Raw genomic sequence first — 21474 nt, 5'->3', positions numbered from 1 at the left:
CTTGGCAGGATGCAGGTTCTGGTTCAAGTTCTCTTCTCCAGGAAGTGTCTTGTCAGGTAGAGTGTCTACCTCAGAAGCGTCTAAATTGGTATGGTCCGAGACCCTGCTAAATACCCAAATGTGGCTTTGAAGTGGGGGAGACTTCAAAGAGTGGCTTAGAAGTGCACAAGGTCCCCTTTCAGTTCCATCCTGTCTGCCAGGGTCCCAGTAGGGGGTGTGGCGGTCCTTTCTGTGAGGGCAGGCTACTGTCTTTTGACATGTAAGTGTCAAGCCCTCCACCCTCCCAGCCCAGGAAGATTCATTCAAAATGTGTATGTATGCAAGTGAGGCTAAGTATCCTGTGTTTGGGGTGTGTCTGAGTGAATGCACAAGGGATCTGTCAACTAAACCTAGCCAGGCGTGGATTGGAATGCACAGAAGGATTTAAGTGTAGAGAAATGCTCACTTTCTAAAAGTAGCATTTCTAAAATAGTTATATGAAATCCAACTTCACCATTAAGCAGGATTTTGTATCACCATTCTGGCCATACTAAATATGACCTGGCTACTATTTTCAGATCAGGATCTACCACTCAAACAGTATGTGAGGGAGCCCTAATGCTATCCTATAAGAGGAGAAGGCCTCACAGCAGTGTAAAAATTTATTTAGGAGTTTTACACACATGTTCATGTCCTGCCTTTTACCGACATAGCACCCTGCCCTATGGGCTACCTAGGGCCTACCTTAGAGGTGACTTATATGTAAAAAAAAGGGGAGTTTAAGGCTTGACAAGTGCCTTTCAATGCTAAGTCGAATTGGCAGTGAAACTGCACACACAGGCACTACAGAGGCAGGCCTGAGACATGGTTAAGGGGCTACTTATGTGGGTGGCACAACCAGTGCTGCAGCCCACTAGTAGCATTTAATTTACAGGCCCTGGGCACATGTAGTGCACTTGACTAGGCCCTTACAAGTAAATTAAATAAGCCAATAGGGTATGAGCCAATGTCACCATGTTTTAAGGAGAGAGCATATGCACTTTAGCACTGATTAGTAGTGGTAAAATGCGCAGAGTCCTAAAGCCAGCAAAAATGAGGTCAGAAAAAGAGAAGGAGGAAGTCAAAAAGTTTGGGGATGACCCTGCAGAAAGGCCATTTTCAACATATTCCCTTCCAGTCTAAAGCCAGGGTCCGCACGTCCTTGGCGATGGCACACCATATACCCTTCTTTTGATGGGCGCTAACCTGCAGGGAAATGGACACAGGGAAAGGTATTAGTCCTACCGTTCTGCCTTTTACACTCATGGCCCACCATGCCTTTTCCCATCCCAAGTAGCACAGACATGGCCCACCATACATGCTGCACGAAGACTGCTTTGCTTTAAGATCCAGCTCCTTGAGACTCAGTTCATGAGCCAACAAAAGTTTCTTTTTAGCCAAGGTGGTCTCAGCTGCAGCCTCAGCTCTCCTCTCTTCTGCCACTCTTTGAGCTTTCCTTTCTTCTGCCTCCATGTTTAACTTTGCCATTTGCAGCTGAAATTCTCTTTCCTCCCTCCTTTCCTCTGCGGTCAGGCCACAGTTAGAGACACTGCTCCCTGGTTTACTAGGAGGCACAATTCCAGGGGGAACACCCCCTACTACTGGCAAGAAATCTTCTGAGGGGCCATCCTCTGGACCCTCCTCATCGACATTTTCCTCAGAATGGGCTTCTGCCCAGGCCTTCAGTGCCTTTTGGAATTCGTCCTTTCTGGAGGCCTTTTGGGTAGGTACTCCCATATCCCTGCAGAACCCCTTCAGCTGGTTGACACTATGACCCTCATTATGAAGCTGGCGGTAAATCCCACTTACTGCCATGCCGACTGCCACCAACATAACGCCGCCGTGCCGGATAACCGCCAAGCATATTATAACACACACATACCAATCCGTCACTTTACAGCCACACATATAAGTCCGCCAGCCCAAAGGTCAGTGATAAACTGGCGGTATCCAAACACACACCGTTACGCCAACAGAACTACGCCCACAACATTATGACCCACGAATCACCATGGCAGACATTCAATGGCGGTAAATCATTGGCGGTACATACCTCTGCGCTCAAAATACACACACTCAAGCAAAACTACACCACATTGGACAATTCAAACTACACACACCTGACACCCATACACATACCACACCACTATAAAATACCCACCCACAATACCCACATCCCTTTATGACTAGAAATAATTGCCACCAGAGAGCGATAAAGCAAGAGCACCCACACAACCAGAGCCACATAACATCATCACCTATACACCATCCACGCACGTTACATCACACACCCCAACACATCACCCCACACACCCTCACCCACACCACTCACACTACACTCATGGCACCACATCGACACCCCAGGTTCTCAGAGGAGGAGCTATGGATCATGGTGGAGGAAATCATCCAGGTAGAGCCACAGCTATTTGGATCACAGGTGCAGCAGACATCCATTGCTAGGAAGATGGAGCTATGGTGGAGAATCATGGACAGGGTCAACGCTGTGGAACAGCACCCACGAACTAGGGATGACATCAGGAAGAGGTGGAATGACCTACGGGGGAAGGTGCGTTCCGTGGCAGCAAAACACCAACTAGCAGTATAGAGGACTGGCAGTGGACCCCCACCTCCTCCCCCACAACTAACAACATGGGAGGAGCAAGTCGTGGCAATCGTGCATCCTGAGGGCCTCGCAGGAGTAGGAGGAGGAGGACTGGACTCTGATAAGTCAAATCTCTATTACTATCACCCCCCTTACCTGCATGCCATCACAAACCCCCACCCTCACCCTCACTCCCATCACTTCACCACCTCTCACATACCCTACCATCAGAACCCACTCATCCCAATACCAAGCCCTGCAAGCAACACCAATGCATGGACACCCCTCACAGACCTGCATGGACACCAATCACCACTGCATGCACACTGGAGAGTATCACCTAGCCCACCAAATAGCAACTCACACAAAGGCAAATCTGCCAGGGCAACAACAACCATAGAGGGCAACACACCCATGCACAATATGTCACACGCAGAAACAATAACACTGCATTCACATCCCACAGGTACCCCAGCCAATGTCACCGAAGAAGAGGTGCCAGCAACATCCAGTACCCCCTAGAAGAGGCCCACAGTGATGACAGCAGCTCTGCTCGCCTGGATCTAGATGACCAACCTGGCCCATCAGGGATCTCTGGACAGTCGGTTACCCAGGCAAAGTCACACACCACCACAGAGCCTCTCCCCTCAGGAAACACCACCACAGCACCCACCCAGCGGGCCCATACCTCTGTCCCCAGGATACATCAATCAGCAGTGTGTCCACCACTGCAGGGACCCCAGGCTACCCTACAAACACAGGACAATCAGGGACCTGGGGTCAGTGGCAGTGGGCACATGGTTCAGGGGACAGAGGCATAGGACAACAGGGAAGCTGGGAGGACTGCTGTGCAACACGGGGGAGGACAGGCCCAGGGAACCGACTCTCCAGGAGGCACTCCTCGTGATCCTGGGAGCATACCAACATTCCCAGGATACGCTGGGCCAGATACTGGAAAAGTTGCAGGAGAACATGCGGCTGCAGGAGGTACAGTAACTGGGGATCAGGGAGGCCTTGAAGGACAACACCACCACCCTGGTCTCCATTGCAGGGGTGCTGGCAGACATGGCCAACACTATGAGGGAGGCAGTGGCACACCACCGGGCCCCTGACACTAGCCAAACCGATGAACAGCCCTCCACCTCCGCTGCTGCTAGTGGACAGGAGGCCCCGCCACAGGAACAACAGGCCACTAGCACCCCTCCCCCTGCAGAAGGAGAACCACCCCACAAACGTTTCCTGCGATCCAGGCAGAAGCCAGAGACTATTGCCAAGACCCCCGCCAGGAAATAAGACTCTCCTGATTGTCATCCTTGTGCCCCACTCTGTCACCCTGTCCACCTTGAACTGCCATTGCCCCCCTTCCTATGCCCCCTTGGACAATGCACCTGTGATGCAAATAGACTGGACTCTACCCTGGACTTTCCTCCATCATCAATCCAGCCCATTCCTCTACCCCCTCTACTTCTTAGCACTTAAATAAACACCCTTTGAAAAAAAAAGTATGGGGTATGTCAAATGATTTAAGTATATATTCACTTAACAAGGTTTAAACATTACCATTCAACTGTACAGTAATTTATACATAGGAAAGACCTGTAGTTGGCTGCAGTCAACACACCAGGAGCGATAGTGGGGCACAAATATCTGCAAATAGAGATGCCAAAGGGTACAGTGAGTGGCCAAAGAAGTGGGAAAAACAACCTGCCAGTGACAATGTCAAGCACAAAACTATCAATTAAATGGGAATTTTGTCTTACCTGTGTGTCATTGGAAGGATTGACAAATTATTGCACTTCTATTGTCCTCATCCTCATCCTCTGCTTCCTCACCTTCACTGTCCACAGGGTCCACTGCTGCCATACGGCCATCTCCAGCCTCCTCCTCCTGCAGAAAAGGCACCTGATGACGCAAGGCAGGGTTGTGCATCATACAGCATGCCAGGATGATCTGGCAGACCTTATTGGGTGAGTAGCACAGGGACCTGTTAGATGGAGGCAACGAAACCTGGCCTTCAGGAGGCCAAAGGTCCTCTCTATAATTCTTCTTGTGCGCCCATGTGCCTCATTGTAACAATCCTCTGCCCTTGTCCTGGGATTTCTCACACTGGTCAGAAGCCATGAGAGTTTGGGGTAACCAGAGTCACCTGCAAATATCAAGGGACAACTGTTAGCCACACACTAACCCTTAGGGCCCACACCATACCCATACACCAACATGTCCTTGGTGGGAACCAGGCCTCACCTATTAGCCACACCCTGTGCCTCTGGAGTTGAGCCGTCACATTTGGGAAGCCGCTATTCCTCAGGATAAAGGCATTATGCACAGACCCAGGATAGTTGGCACTGATGTGGGAGATGCACTGGTCCACCAGGCACATCATCTGCACATTCAGGGATTGAAAGCTCTTTCGATTTCTGAACACCTGTTCATTTCGCCGGGGTGGGGCAAATGCAATATGTGTTCCATCAATTGCCCCAATAATGTTGGGGATATGTCCCATTGCATAGAAATCAGCTTTCACTGTGGCCAAATCCTCCACCTGGGGTAAAACGAAGTAGCTGTACATGTGTTTAATCAGGGCAGGCAACACTCTGGTCCGCACGTTTGAGAACATTGGCTGAGACATTCCTGCTGTCAAGCCCACTGTCACTCGGAAGGAGCCAGTTGCCAAGAAATGGAGCACTGATGGAACTTGCACAAGAGGGGGGATGCCGGTGGGGTGACGGATAGCAGATATTAGGTCAGGCACCAACTGGGCACACAGCTCTGTGATTGTGGCCCTGTCCAGTCTATAGGTGAGGATAATGTGTCCGTCCTCCATTGTTGCCAAGTCCACCAGGCGTCTGTTCACGGGGGGATGTCTCCACCTCCTATTCATCCGCAGCGTTTGCAATCTAGGGGGCAAAATGGTGAGCAACTGGTCATTATCTCTTAATTCCAACCACTACAGTTCAATGCATGTTGTGATTGTAACGTTATGTCCAAATGGTGCATTTGTGTACTGTGACGCCGTTAGGATCCATGACCTGCCCCCCACCCTAAAATGGTGCCCGCCTGTCCTGTACGGAGGGACAGGTGGCTATGAGATATTTCTGCTGATATTGTGTGTCATTGCGGGAGGTGGTCGAAAACTGCTGTGCAACTCCTCATTGGTTCACATTGGGCCCTATAGGGTACAGTGGCAAATGGTGATGTACACCGGCGGTGACGGTATGCACCACCACGGACGACACCACCATTTTCTATCTGTTCACTCACTTGCTACCTGACCTTCAACAGGAGAGGACCTACAATGCATGTCCTGCTGTGACCTGTGTCTGGAACTGACCATGGCTCGTGTGACTGGGGAAAGGGCCCCTGCCTTCACCTCGGCGGAGTTGGAGAGACTGGTGGATGGCATCCTTCCCCAGTACTGAATGCTGTATGGGCCTCCAGACCAACAGATGAGTACACAGTGAGTACGATGCATGGTGCATGAATGCATGAAGTGCTGTGTGTGAGGGAGTGTGTGGTGGATGGGCCCTGGGCAGCGTGCTGCGTGTATGGTGGGCCATGTCTGTGCTACTGGGGATGGGAAAGGGCATGGTGGGCCATGAGTGTAAAAGGCAGAACGGTAGGACTAATACCTTTCCTTGTGTCCATTTCCCTGCAGGTTAGCGCTCATCAAAAGAAGGGTATATGGCGTGCCATCGCCAAGGACGTGCGGACCCTGATGGTCTACGGCAGGCAGAGCACCCACTGTCGGAAACAGTGGGAGGACCTGAGACGCTGGGCAAGGAAGACCACAGAGGCCCAGCTGGGGATGGCCTCCCAAGAGGAAGGGGTGCCCATCAAACCCTGACCCCCTTGATGGCCTTCATACTAGCGGTGGCTTATCCAGAGCTGGATGGGCGCTTGGGGGCATCACAGCAGCCACAAGGGGGTGAGTACAATGCCCCAATATACAACTTGCGCATGGTGGGGTGGGATCCGGGTGGGGTGTGTGGGCCCTGTGGGTACTTCTAGGCCAGTCCTGGTATTGCAGGGTTGGTCTCATGTTGGGCAGGGTTCTGATGTGAAAGTACTCCAACGAAGCTAGGAGGCATCCACTACTGGGCGGGGGTCTGTGGGTCTCAGGTATGATGCAATTGGCATTAGGGTGGTCATTACGACCCTGGCGGATTACTTCCGCCAGGGCCGCGGGACGCGGTGGCACCGCCGACAGGCCGGCGGTGCCCCGCGGGGCATTCTGACCGCGGCGGCTTAGCCGCGGTCAGAGAAGGGAAACCGGCGGTCTCCCGCCGGTTTCCCACTGCCCCCAAGGAATCCTCCAAGCCGGCGCAGACAGTGAAATACGCGACGGGTGCAACAGCACCCGTCGCACCTTCCCACTCCGCCGGCTCTATTACGAGCCGGCATCCTCGTGGGAAGGGAGTTTTTCCCTGGGCTGGCGGGCGGTCTTTTGGAGACCGCCCGCCAGCCCAGGGAAAAACTCATAATACCCTCCGCGGTCTTCTGACCGCGGAGCGGTATTATGGAGGGCGGAATTCTGGCGGACGGCCTCCGCCGCCCACCGGAATTGTAATCAGGCCCAAGGTGTCCCTATCCATGGCCTGGTGACTAGCATTGTGATGGGTAGTGCATTGCCTAGTGCGTAGGGCTGTTCCCTGTGTGTGAGTGCGTTGTGTACGCCAACAGTGGTGTTGTTGGCACCATTGACCAAGTGTTTCCTTTGAGTCTCACCCCCTTTTTGTTTTGTCTCCCTATCCTTATGTGCATTAGCATCATCTGGCAGAGGAGCAGAGGTACCGGCGACGAAGGGAGCTGCATCCCACAGGACCCAGGATGCCGAATCCAATGATGGTGAGGGCACCAGTGGGACGGAGGACAAGGGGATTACCACAGCGGAGACTGGAGGGGACAGTTCGGACAAGGATTCCTCCTCCGATGGCAGCTCCCTGGTGGTGGCGGACACCTCTGTGTCCACCCCAGCTACAAGTACAGCCGCCACCCCCGTACCAGCACTGCCCTCTCAGGAGCCCCTCAGCGATTTTCCCGTGCCTGCTCACCCAGGAGGGTGGGCATCTCCTTCGCCCCAGGCACCTCGGGCCCTGCCCCAGTTAGCCCTCCTGCCCTTAGTGAGGAGGCTATTGACCTCCTGCGATCCATCTCTGTTGGGCAGTCAACTATTGTGAATGCCATCCAGGGGCTGGCAGCCCAAATGCAACAGACAAATGCATTCCTGGAGGGCATTCACATTGGCATGGCAGCCCAACATAGATCAATCCAGGATCTGGCCTTCTCTCTGATGGCAGCCATTGTCCCTATTACTAGTCTCCCCCCTCCAACTTCCTTTACCCAGTCCCATTCCCCTCAACCCCAACCTATCCCAAGCACACAGTCAGATGAGCATGCACCCAGTACAACACATGAGTGGACACAGCAAACACAAGCACCACACTTCATCCCACAGGCACTCACACAAACACCATCCAGAATCAGACATACCATCATCCACTGCCTCCACTGTGGCGTCCTCCTCCTCCTCGTTGCCTCCCCACTCACACCTGCATGCACTACATCCTCATCCACTACCCCCATCACCAACACACCTAACAGCCCACGCCCCTCACTGGCAGTCACCACGCCCACTTCATTGCACATGTCCTCTCCCACTGTGTCTGTGCCCCCTCCTCCCAAAGTACACAAATGCAAGAACTCAGACCCCCAACGGCCATCCACCTCACAACAGCATCCAGCCCATGCACCCAAACACAGCAGACAGACACCTCTTACCACCACTCCCTCTTTCTCCACTCCCAAACCATCTCCCTCTTCCCTCCCCAATGTTCCTAACAAGCTTTTTCTCTCCACCATTTACCTCTTCCCTCCCCCTCCCCCTCCCCCGCCCCGTCCCTCACGTCAGGTCAGGGCGGTCAAAACCCAGGCAAGCACCTCAGCCACCCAGTCCACGGGCACAGTAGTGTCCACAGCTACTCCAGGTGGGAGAGGATCCCGGGCACCAGGCAGCCACTATGAAAGGGTGCCTGTACAAAGTGCTGCAAGGAAGGGCAAGGAGGCACCCCCAGCTGCTAAAAGGAAGGGCAAGGAGGCACCCCCAGCTGCTAAAAAGAAGAGCAAGGTGACACTACCCACTGCTGGAAGGAAGGGCAAGGAGCACCCCTAGTTGCTAAAAGGAAGGGCAAGGAGGCACAAAAGCTGCTAAACTGAAGGGCAAGCAGCAATCCCCGGCTTCTGAAAGGAAGGGAAAGGGGCCTGCACCAGCAGGCAGAAAGGACAAGAAACTTGGTGCTGGAACTCAGATAGAGCCCCCACCACTAACCATGGTGGTACAGCCGTCCGAGGCTCCAGGGGAAGGGCTGGAGCCTCCCCCCACCACTGCCAGCACCACCACCCCTCCCCTCACCACTGCCAGCACGGCCACCAGCACTGCCACCTCCACCGCCAACAGCACTGCCACCAGCACCACTGCCAGCAGCAGCAGCCCCAGTGGGCGGCTGTCTGAGGCTGCAGGGGAAGGGCTGGAGCCTCCCCTCACCACTGCCAGCACCGCCACCAGGACCACCACCAGCAGCAGCAGCCCCAGTGGGGAGCTGTCTGAGGCTGCAGGGGATGGGCTGGTGCCTCCCCCCACCACAGCCAGCACTGCCACCAACAGCAGCAGCCCCAGTGGTCAGCCGTCCGAGGCTGCAGGGTAAGAGCTGGAGCCGTCCCCCACCACCGCAATCACCACCACCAGCACCGCCACCAGCAGCATCAGCCGCCCCAGTGGGCAGCCGTCCAATGCTGCAGGGGATGGGCTGGAGCCTCCCACCACCACTGCCAGCACCGCCACCAGAACCACTGCCAGCAGCAGCAGCCCCAGTGGGCAGCCGTCCGAGGCTGCAGGGAAAGGGCTGGAGCGTCCCCCCACCACTGCCAGCAACTCCACCAGCAGCAGCAGTCCCAGTGGGCAGCCATCCGAGGCTGCAGGGGATGGGCTAGAGCCTCCACCCACCACTGCCAGCACCGCCACCAGCACCACTACCAGCAGGAGCAGCCCCAGTGGGCAGCCATCCGAGGCTGCTGGGGAAGGGCTGGAGCCTCCCCCCACCACTGCCAACACCCCCACCAGCACCACCCGCCAGCAGCAGCAGCCTCAGTGGGCAGCCGTCCAAGGCTACAGGCGAAGGGTTGGAGCCTCCCCCCACCACTACCAGCACCGCCACCAGCACTGCTGCCAACAGCAGCAGCCCCAGTGGGCAGCGGTCCGAGGCTGCAGGGGAAGGGCTGGAGCCTCCCTCCACCACTACCAGCACCGCCGCCTCCCTCGCCACTGCCAGCACCGCCACCAGCACCACTACCAGCAGCAGCCCCAGTGGGCAGCTGTCTGAGGCTGCAGGGGAAGGGCTGGAGCCTCCCCCCACCACTGCCAGCACCGCCACCAGCACCACCACCAGCAGCAGCAGCCTCAGTGGGCAGCTGTCCGAGGCTGCAGGGGAAGGGCTGGAGCCTCCCCCCACCACTGCCAGCACTGCCACCAGAACCACTGCCAGCAGTAGCAGCCCCAGTGGGTAGCCATCCGAGGCTACAGGGAAATGGCTGGAGCCTCCCCCCACCACTGCCAGCTCCATCAGCAGCAACACCACTACCACAACTGAGCAGCTGTCACCACCGGCGGAGAGTGTGTAGTCCTGCCTCCATGGGCTGTTGTGCGGCCAGGCCCCAGCAAATCCTGTGGGTCTGACACCCAGGTGTGAGACTGTGACCTTGCACTCTCCAAGATCTACATCACAGGGCACAATTCCCCCTCCAGAACCAGTGGAGGAAGCCATCCACTCACCCCATCCTCCACAGGATGAAGCTCACTGGACACAGTCCCCCTCCAAAAACAGTAGAGAAGCCATTCACTCACCCCAACCTCCACAGGAAGAAGCTCACTGGGCACAATTCCCCCACCAGAACCAGTGGAAGAAGCCATCCACTCTCCCCATCCTCCACAGGCTGAAGTTCACTGGGCACAATGCCCCCTCCAGAACCAGTGGAGAAGCCATCCACTCACCCCATCCTCCACGGGATGAAGCTCACTGGGCACAAATTGGCCCTCCAGAACCAAAGGAAGAAGAATCCCATTTGAGAGACTGTGGCCTTGCACTCCCCGGGACCAAGCAGTGGGCAAATCACCCACTTGAAAGACTGTGGCCTTACACTCCTCAGGACCAGGCAGTGGGCAAATCACCCACTTGAGAGTCTGTGGCCTTGCACTCCCCAGAACCAGGCAGTGGGCAGATCACCCACTCGAGAGACTGTGGCCTTGCACTCCCCAGGACCAGGCAGTGGGCAAATCACCCACTTGAGATTCTGTGGCCTTGCACTGCCCAGGACCAAGCAGTGGGCAAATCACCCACTTGAGAGCCTATGGCCTTGCACTCCCCAGACCCAAGCAGTGGGCAAATCACCCACTTAAGAGACTGTAGCCTTGCCCTCCCCAGGACCAAGCACAGGGCATGTTAACCCTCCAGGACCAGTGGCGTTGAACCATCTTCCGGCTGAGGTGCCCCCCCTTCCCCATCACCCTGAGGTGCCTGTCTTTTTTTTACCTGATGCCCCTGCAGTGTTCTCTCTGTGTTGTTGCAGGAGTAAGGTGTGGCCTTGGACTATGTGATGTGGCGCTGTGGCCCACGGACATTGAGGACTGGGCAGCGTGCCTACATTTGTAAATATGTATATACTTGTTGATTTGGATGCACATATTTATAGTATTCTATCTTATTACACTCACTTTAATCAATTCCTTTTGTCCTTGCATTATTCCTGAGGGGTACGGGGTGTATATGTAATGTTACTGCATCTGGTAATGTGTATGGTGTTGGGTGTGGGGGTGTTGTGTGTGTGTGTCAGTCTCTCCCCACCCCTCCCCTGTGTGCTGGGTGGCAGTACTCACCGTGGTCGTCTTCGCCGGCGTTGGTGTTCGTAATGGAGCAGAAGGTAGAAGATCATGGGGAACACATGCAACTCGGGCTCCATGGCGGCGTGGTTCTTCCCTGAGTCTCCACAGGTGAGTCCTTTGACTTCTGAAATCTGTTCCCGTCAGGCTTTTGATGTCGCTGGTACCGCCCCGGGAAAGGTGGCGGATTGGTGTGTCATAATACAGTGGGCGGAACATTGTCTTCCACCTGGCTGTAGGCGGTCACCGCCGTGGTGCAAGTTTATTTCACCCTGGCATTCGGTGTGTTGAAGTGGCTATCTGTCTGAGCGGGTTCCGCCGTGGCATGGCTAGGTCAAAATTCTCATCTCCAGCTTGAGAGCCAGCCAGAGACATGTTGAATGAGCATTTAGTTAAACAATGTCAGGTAGAAAAACAAAATTGCAGAAAAAAAAAAGATAAAAATCAAGTTGACCTTCAACGGTGGGTAGGTAGTGAACACTTAGCTATTGTATGTCACTGCACAAATACAAGTCCTATCCTCACCGCTGATCACCAATATTAGAAATGGGGTCTTTGGTTGGCAGTCAGGTTACCCCATCCAAGCAAGGACCCTCACTCTAGTTAGGGTAAGTCACACACAATCTAAATTATCCTGTGCCCACCCTCAGGTAGCTTGGCACTGAGCAGTCAGGCTTAACTTAGAAGGCAATGTGTAAAGTATTTGTGCAATACACCATGCAATAACACAGTATAGCGCCACAAAACTACCCCACGCAGTGTTTAGAAAAATATAGAATATTTATCTGATAAGATGCAGGTCAAAACGATTAAAATTCAATAAGTATATGTTGAGATATCACTGTAAAAGGGATATAAAGTGTCTTTAGTCTTTTAAAAGTAATAAATGTCTCTTTTAAGCACAAAGTGCCTGGTTCGCGTTCAAAATCTCCGCAAAGAACTGAGGAGGAGGAGATGCGTAGAAAACAAGGAGGTGTGTGTTGTTTTCTTGGCCCACACATGGCAATGCGTCCTTTAGTTTTCATGCAGGGATGGCTGTGCGTCGATTCCCGGCGCTTGGTCGTGGATCCTCTTCAGGTTGCGGGGTTTTCGGATGCCCTGGGGAGGATGCGTGGATTTCCGGCGCTGACAGGACGAAGTCACAGGGGCTGTGTCGATCTGGTGGGCGTTGCGTGGAAATTTCTACTGCTTGGCAGGTGCTGCGTTGATTCCTCTTTAGAAGTCAGGCTGCATCGTTCTGGCTCAGCTGTGCGTCGATCCAGTGGGCCGTGCATCACATTTTCCGGTTGCTATTCTGGCACTGTGTCGATCTTCTTCTTGCGAAGTCGGGCTCCGTCGTTCTGGTTCACGTGCAGTGAATTTCTCACCGCAATGGAGGCTGTGCATAGTTTCTGGCAGGCTGTGCGTTGAATTTCGTCGCACAAGGAGTCCTTCTTGTAGAGGTGAAGTATTTTAAGTCCTGATACTTCTGGGAACAGGATGCAAGCTCTATCCAAGCCCCTGTAGAGCACTTCTTACCACAGCCAGAGAGCAGCAAGGCAGGAAGACAACAGCAAGGCAGCAGTCCTTCACAGAAAGGTAAGTCCTTTGGGCAGCCAGGCAGTTCTTCTTGGCAGGATGCAGGTTCTGGTTCAAGTTCTCTTCTCCAGGAAGTGTCTTGTCTGGTAGAGTGTCTACCTCAGAAGTGTCTAAACTGGTAGGGTCAGAGACCCTGCTTAAATACCCAAATATGCCTTTGAAGTGGGGAAGACTAAAAATAGTGGCTTAGAAGTGCACAAGGTCCCCTTTCAGTTCCATCCTGTCTGCCAGGGTCCCAGTAGGGGGTGTGGTAGTCCTTTGTGTGAGGGCAGGCTACTGTCCTTTGACATGTAAGTGTCAAGCCCTCTTCCCTCCCAGCCCAGGAAGACCTATTCAAAATGCATATGTATGCAAGTGAGGCTGAGTATCCTGTGTTTGGGGTATGTCTGAGAGAATGCACAAGGGATCTGTCAACTAAACCTAGCCAGACGTGGATTGGAAGGCACAGAAGGATTTAAGTGTAGAGACATGCTCACTTTCTAAAAGTAACAATTCTAAAATAGTAATATAAAATCCAACTTCACCATTGAGCAGGATTTTGTATCACAATTCTGGCCATACTAAATATGACCTGGCTACTCCTTTCAGATCAGGATCTACCACTCAAACATTATGTGACGGTGGCCCCAATGCTATCCTATGAAAGGAGCAGGCCTCACAGCAGTGTAAAATGAATTTAGGAGCTTTACACTACCAGGGCATACAGAACACACATGTTCATGTCCTGCCTTTTACCGACATAGCACCCTGCCCTATGGGCTACCTAGGGCCTACCTTAGGGGTGACTTATATGTAAAAAAAAGGGGAGTTTAAGGCTTGACAAGTACTTTTAAATGCCAAGTCGAACTGGCAGTGAATTGCACACAAACGCACTGCAGAGGCAGGCCTTAGACATGGTTAAGGGGCTACTTATGAGGGTGGCACAACCAGTGCTGCATCCCACTAGTAGCATTTAATATACAGGCCCTGGGCACTTGTAGTGCACTTTACTATGGATAAGCCAATTTAATAAGCTAAGTAAGTTAACTAAGCCAATTGGGTTTGAGCCAATGTCACCATGTTTTAAGGAGACAGCATATGCACTTTAGCCCTGATTAGCAGTGGCAAAGTGCGCAGAGTCCTAAAGCCAGCAAAAAATAGGTCAGAAAAAGAGAAGGAGGAAGGCAAAAAGTTCGGGGGTGACCCTGCAGAAAGGCAATTTCCAACACATGGCGTTATCTGTGGATATTTCTATCATTGTTTGCCTTTCTGGTATGGATTGGTTTTGTGACTGTTTTCTTTCTCTTGGTAAATGGTCATTATCTTCCTGAACACTCTTCTGTCGAGCCAGTGGGTGAAGTTTTAACACCATGGCCCTCATTACAACATTGGCGGTAAATCCCGCTTACCGCCATGCAGAAGACCGCCAACACACCGCTGCGGCGGCGGAACTTCGCTACAGCTATCATGACCCACAGCTCGGAATCTGCCAAAATCCAGACACCCACACAAGTCCGCCACACCAAAGGTCAGTGATAAACTGGCGATAACAAAACCTCCACCGTCACTCCAACAGGAATACGCCCACACTATCGCGACCCACAATCCACGCGGTGGTCTTTCAACCGTGGTTTTCCATTGGTGGTACACACCGCCGCGCTCAAAATACACACACATTTACAAAACACAACCACATTGGACAAATCAAAATACACACACCTGATACACATACACACACCACTCCCACACATCCAATCCAATATAAAACACACCCACATCACCCACAAACCCTTACGACCAAAATTGAGAAAGAAGGCCAGAGAGAGACACCACCAGAAACAACACTAGCATCCACAGACACACAACACCATCACGCACACACCATCCACGCACCTCAGACAACACACACAAACACATCCCCTCACACATCACAACCGACACCACCTCACACATCACCCACACCACATCATGGCACCTCAGCGACACCCCAGGTTCTCTGAGGAGGAGATCAGGGTCATGGTGGAGGAAATCGTCCGGGTAGAGCCACAGTTATTCGGATCACAGGTACAGCACACCTCCATTGCAAGGAAGATGGAGCTATGGCGCAGAATCGTCGACAGGGTCAACGCAGTGGGACAGCATCCAAGAACACGGGATGACATCAGTAAGAGGTGGAACGACCTACGGGGGAAGGTGCGTTCCGTGGTCTCAAGACATCAGATTGCTGTACAGAGGACTGGCGGAGGACCTCCACCTCCTCCCCCACAACTAACAACATGGGATGAGCAAGTCTTGGCTCTACTGCATCCTGAGGGCCTCGAAGGAGTAGCAGGAGGAACAGACTCTGGTAAGTCAGATCTTAACTATTACATCCTTCACCCTACCTGCATGATATCGCATGCCCCCACCCTCACACCCATCACTCCAACACCTCACAAATGTCCCACTATCACAACCCACACATCCCAACACCAAGCCCTGCATGCAACACCAAAGCATGGACACCCATCACCAAAGCATGTCCACAACAGATACCCACACAGACCCCAAACCAACTATCACACAAGGTCCTAGACAAGAATGCAAGCATTGGAGTACAGGGTCACTCACCCATTGCACACAATGGCACACACAGATGCAATAATCATGCCTTTCCACCCCTGCAGGACCCCTACCCAACGTCACCGGACAGGAGGTTCCAGACATGTCCACTCCCCCCACAGAAGAGGCCCACAGTGATGACAGCAGCTCTCTCCAACTGGATCAAGATGACCAGCCCGGCCCATCTGGAACCTCTGGACAGTCGGTTCCCCTGACACTGGCACATGCCACCACAAAGCCTCCCCCCTCTGGAAACACCAGCACAGCACCCACCCAGCGGGCCCATCCCTCTGTCCCCAGGACACGTCAAGCAGCAGTGTGTCCACCACTACAGGGAACCCAGGCAAACCCACCACCCCAAGAAAATCAGGGACCTGGGGGCAGTGGCAGTGGGCACACAGTTCAGGGGACAGAGGCACAGGAAAACAGGGGAACTGGGAGGACAGCTGTGCGACAGGGGGAGGACAGGCCCAGGGAACCCACTCTCCACGAGGCCCTCTCCAACATCATGGGAGCGTACCGTCATTCCCAGGAGACGATGGCAACAGTACTGGCCAACTTTCAGGAGACCCAGTGGCTGCAGGAGGAACACTATCTGGGGATCAGGGAGGAACCCAAGTCCATCAACACCACCCTGGTCACCATTGTAGGGGTGCTGAAGGACCTTGTCAACACCAGGAGGGACACTGTGGCACAACAAGGGGCCCCTGACACTAGCCTGGATGATGAACAGCCCACCACCTCCGCCGGCGCTAGTGGACAGGAGGCACCGTCACAGGACCACGACACCAGCACCCCACCCCATGCAGATGGAGAACCACTCTGCAAATGGTCCCTGAGATCCAGGAACAAGACATAGAACAATGCCAAGACCCCCGCAAGGAAATGAGACCCCCCTGAATGTCATCCTTCTATCCCACTTTGTCACCCTGTCCATCCATCAACTGCCCTAGATCCACTTCCTATGCCCCTTTGGACAATGCACCTGTGAAACAAATAGACTGGACTCTGCCATGGACATTCCTCCACCATCACCCCTGCCCATTTTACAACCCCCTCCACTTATTTGCACAGAAATAAACACCCTTGAATCACAAAACAATCTGGAGTCAGTCTGTGCTTTCACAAATGTGTATTTACAATCACTATGGAATATAGCAATGTCAATTTTCTTGTCAACATACCGATGTAACACAGCTCTAGTCCATGAGGTTATATAGCAGAGGTCACACAGTGGGACCCACATCTGTTAAATGGAAAGGCAAAGTGACAAGTCAGGGTCCATACACTGGGTAAAAGTGACAGACTTATGATACGTCAAACAATTGTATGAGATGTGTAAGGCAGTGATATCTTCTTACCTGTGTCTCACTGGAAGTATTGCTGGATAACGTTGTTTCTGTTGTCGATATCCTCTTCTTCTGCCTCCTCTTCTTCACTGTCCACAGGCTCCACAGCTGCCACAAGACCACCATCTGGACCATCCTCCTGCAGAAAAGGCACCTGTCGTCGCAAAGCCAGGTTGTGCAGCATACAGCAGGCCACGATGATCTGGCACACCTTCTATGGTGAGTAGTAGAGAGAACCACCTGCCATATGGAGGCACCGGAACCTGGCCTTCAGGAGGCCGAATGTCCGTTCTATCACCCTCCTAGTTCACCTAGGTGCCTCCTTGTAGCGTTCCTCTGCCCTTGTCCTGGGATTCCTCACTGGGGTCAGTAGCCATGACAGGTTGGGCTACCCAGAGTCACCTGCAAATGTCGAGGGACAACTGTTAGACACACACTCACCCATAAGGACAACCCCATACCCAGACAACTATTCACAGGGTATAGGGTCCTTGTCCTCACCTATTAGCCACACACGGTGCCTCTGGAGTTGACCCATCACATGAGGGATGCTGCTAGTCCTCAGAATGTAAGCGTTGTGCACTGAGCAAGGAAATTTGATATTCACATGGGAGATGTACTGGTCGGCCAAACACACCATCTGCACATTCATAGAATGGTAGCTCTTCCGGTTTCTGTACACCTGTTCACTTCTGCGGGGGGTACCAAGGCCACATGTGTCCCATTAATGGCACCTTTGATGTTGAGGATATGTCCCAGGGCTTAGAAGTCACCTTTCGCTGTAGGCAAATCCTCCACCTGAGGGAAAACGATGTAGCTGTGCATGTGTTTCAGCAGGGCAGACAACACTATGGACAATACGTTAGAAAACATTGGCTGGGACATCCCTGATGCAATGGCCACTGTAGTTTGAAAAGACCCACTTGCCAGGAAATGGAGTACTGACAGGACCTGCACTAGAGGGGGTATTCTTGTGGGATGGCGGATAGCTGACATCAGGTCTGGCTCCAACTGGGAACACAGTTCATGGATTGTTGCACAATCAAGTCTGTAGGTGACTATTACGTGTCTCTCTTCCATTGTCGACAGGTTCACCAGCGGTCTGTACACCGGAGGATGCCGCCATCTCATCACCTGCCCCAGCGGACGTGCCCTATGGAGGAGAAAAGCGAGCAGAGAGTCAGCCAACACTGAGGTATTACAAAATGTCATTTGCAAACATTATTTAATCAGCAATGTGCCTGTTACTGTGTGTATGCAAGGCCTAGATAGGTGTGACGGAGTTATCATTAATGCCATGTGGCACCCTGAAATGGCGGCTGCCTGACCTGTAATGTGGGACACGAATATATAAGGTAACTGCGCTGGCGTTCTACACCGTCGCAGTAGGCGGTCGAAGACCACGGCGCAATCCTGCATTGGTTAACATTGGACCCTATGGGTCCCAGGAGCCAATGACGATGTACGCCGGCGGTGACGGTCCGCACTGCTGCGGACGTGACCACCATTTTCTATCTGTACACTCACTTGATCCCTGACCTTCAACAGGAGAGGACCTACACTGCAAGTGCTGCTGTGACCTCAGTCTGGAAGCGACGATGGCTCATGTTTCTGGGGAAAGGGCCCCTGCCTTCACTTCGGAGGAGTTGGCGAAGTTAGTCGATTGGGTCCTCCCCCAGTACACGCTACTCTACGGTCCTCCAGACAAACAGGTGAGTACACTGTGAGCATGCTGCATGGGCAATGCCTGTTTGGAGTGGTGTGGATGGAAGATACATGGGGGGGACCGAGCCCTGCATGAGCGGACCGTGAGTGTATGTGCGTCAGGGCAAGGGTGGGAACGTGAGCCAATGACTGTTACGGTCCGGATGGTTAAAGTTTTTCCTTTTCCCCTGTACTATTCCTGTAGGTCAGCGCCCACCAGAATAAGGATATTTGGCGTGCCGTCGCCAAGGACGTCCGGACCCTGGGGGTCCACCACAGACGGAGCACCCACTGTTGGAAAAGATGGGAGGACATTCGCCGCTGGAGCAAGAAGGTGGCGGAGGCCCAGCTGGGGATGGCCTCCCAATGTGGGGGGTGCCCGTCGCACCATGACCCCCCTGATGTTCCGGATCCTAGCGGTGGCGTATCCAGAGTTGGATGGGCTCTTGAGGGCATCACAGCATCCACAAGGGGGTGAGTACAGTCACATCCATCTGACTCTGCGCGCATTACGAGGTGTCTGGGTGGGGGAGGTGGGCAGTGGGTTACCCTAGGCCAGGGAGAGCTTGGTAGGCAAGGTCCCTTTGTGAGGCAGGCTATGTGGTACCCCAACCCCACCAGTGGTAAGAGCCATCTACACCTAGTCAGGCTCCTGTGACTTCCATGTGTGCAGCAATCGGGCATAGGCCTTGTACCCCATGGCCGTGTGAATAATCTAGGATCTATAAGTGCATGGCGTAGTGCAGAGGGCTGCTGTGTCTGTAGTGTCTGCCAACGGTAGTGGTATTGCATGCACTGAACATGTCTTTTTTCTGTCTCCCCCCCCCCTTTTTGTGGTCTCCCTGTTCTTGTGTGCAATAGCATCATCTGGCGGAGGAGCAGTGGCACCGGAGCAGAAGGGAGCTGCATCCCACTTGGCCCTGGAGGGTGAGACAACGGAGTCCGAAGCCAACAGTGGGACGGAGGGCGAAGGGAGCTCCACAGCGGGGACACGAGGTGACAGCAACGAAAGCAACAACTCCTCTGATGGGAGCTCCCTTGCGGTGGCGGGCCCCTCTGTGCCCCGCATCAACAGGTACAGCTGCCACCCCCCTACCAGCACCGCCCTCTCAGCAGCCCCTCAGTGTGTGCCCCGTGGCCGCTCACCCAGGAGGGTGGGCATCTCCTTCGCCCCAGGCACCTCAAGCCCTGCCCCAGTCAGCCCTGCCACCCTCACTGAGGAGGCTATTGACCTCCTGAGATCCCTCACTGTTGGGAAATCTACCATTCTGAATGCCATCCAGTGTCTCAAGAGGCATTTGCAACAAACAAATGCATACCTGGAGGGCATTCATTCTGGCCAGGCAGCCCAACAGAGAGCATTTCAGGCTCTGGCCTCAGCACTGATGGCAGCCATTGTCCCTGTGTCCAGCCTCCCCCCTCCAACTTCCTCCACCCAGACCCAATCCCCTGTACCTCAGCCTATCCCAAGCACACCATCAGACCAGCATGCTCACACCTCAACACACAAGGGTGGCTCAGGCAAACATAAGCACCACACATCCCACAGGCACTCACACAAGCATCACACCCATGCAGACATACCAACATCCACTGCCTCCACTGTGTCCCCCTCCTCCACGTCCTCCTCCTCCCTCCCTGTCTCATCTCCACTCACACCTGCATGCACTACATCTTCAGCCACTACCTCCATCACCAGCACACCCATCACCACAAACCGCTCACGTGCACTCACAACCCCCAGTACCATTCACACATCCCCTGTGTCCTCTCCTAGTGTGTCTGTGAACCCTCCTCCCAAAGTACACAAATGCAGGCACACACCCACCCAACAGCCATCCACCTCACTACAGCCTCCAGCCCATGCACCTGCACCCAAATTCAGTAAACGTACACCTACTACAACCACTACCTCTTCCTCCACTCCCAAACCCACTCCATCTACCGGTCCCAGTGTGTCTAAAAAACTTTTCCTGGCTAATATTGACCTCTTCCCTACACCTCCCCCCCCCCGTCCGTCCCCTAGGGCCAGGCTTTCCAGGTCCCAACCAAACAGCTCAGCCACCACATCACCAGGCACAGTGGTGCCAGCAACTGCTGGCTGTTGGAGTGCGCCAACCAACAGGGCTGCCAGTGTGCCACGGAGCGAGGGCAAGGACATTCAGCCACCTGCAAAAGTTAAAAAGTTGCCCACATCCCGGAGGGAGAAGCAGAAAACACCTGCCACCAAGGGCTCAGGAAAACGAAAGGGGATAGTGGCAAGACAGCTGCGCCACCATCCAAGGTGTGGAAGGGCCAGAAAATAAACAGCAGGTCAGGAGAGGGCATGGTGGCACCGACAATGGGACCAGTGTCACACCTTCTGTCCACGTCGACGCCAACCTGTACGGCGGAGAAGACCGCCACCTGCACCGCCACCTGCGCTGCAGTCACTGAGCCCGCCACCAGCACTGCTGCCACTGAGCCCGCCAACAGCACTGCCGCCACAGAGCCCACCGCCAGCACCGATGCCACAGAGCGCGCCACCAGCACCGCTGCCACTGAGCCCGCCACCAGCACTGCCGCCACTGAGCCCGCCACCAGCACTGCCGCCACTGAGCCCGCCGCCAGCACCGATGCCACGGAGGCCGTCACCAGCACCGATGCCACAGAGGCCGCTGCCAGCACCGCTGCCACAGAGGCCGCTGCCAGCACCGCCGCGACTGACCCTGCCG

Source organism: Pleurodeles waltl, chromosome 1_2, assembly GCF_031143425.1.
Source record: "Pleurodeles waltl isolate 20211129_DDA chromosome 1_2, aPleWal1.hap1.20221129, whole genome shotgun sequence".
NCBI classification, from domain to species: Eukaryota; Metazoa; Chordata; class Amphibia; order Caudata; family Salamandridae; genus Pleurodeles; species Pleurodeles waltl.
This window is presented reverse-complemented; position numbering follows the sequence as displayed.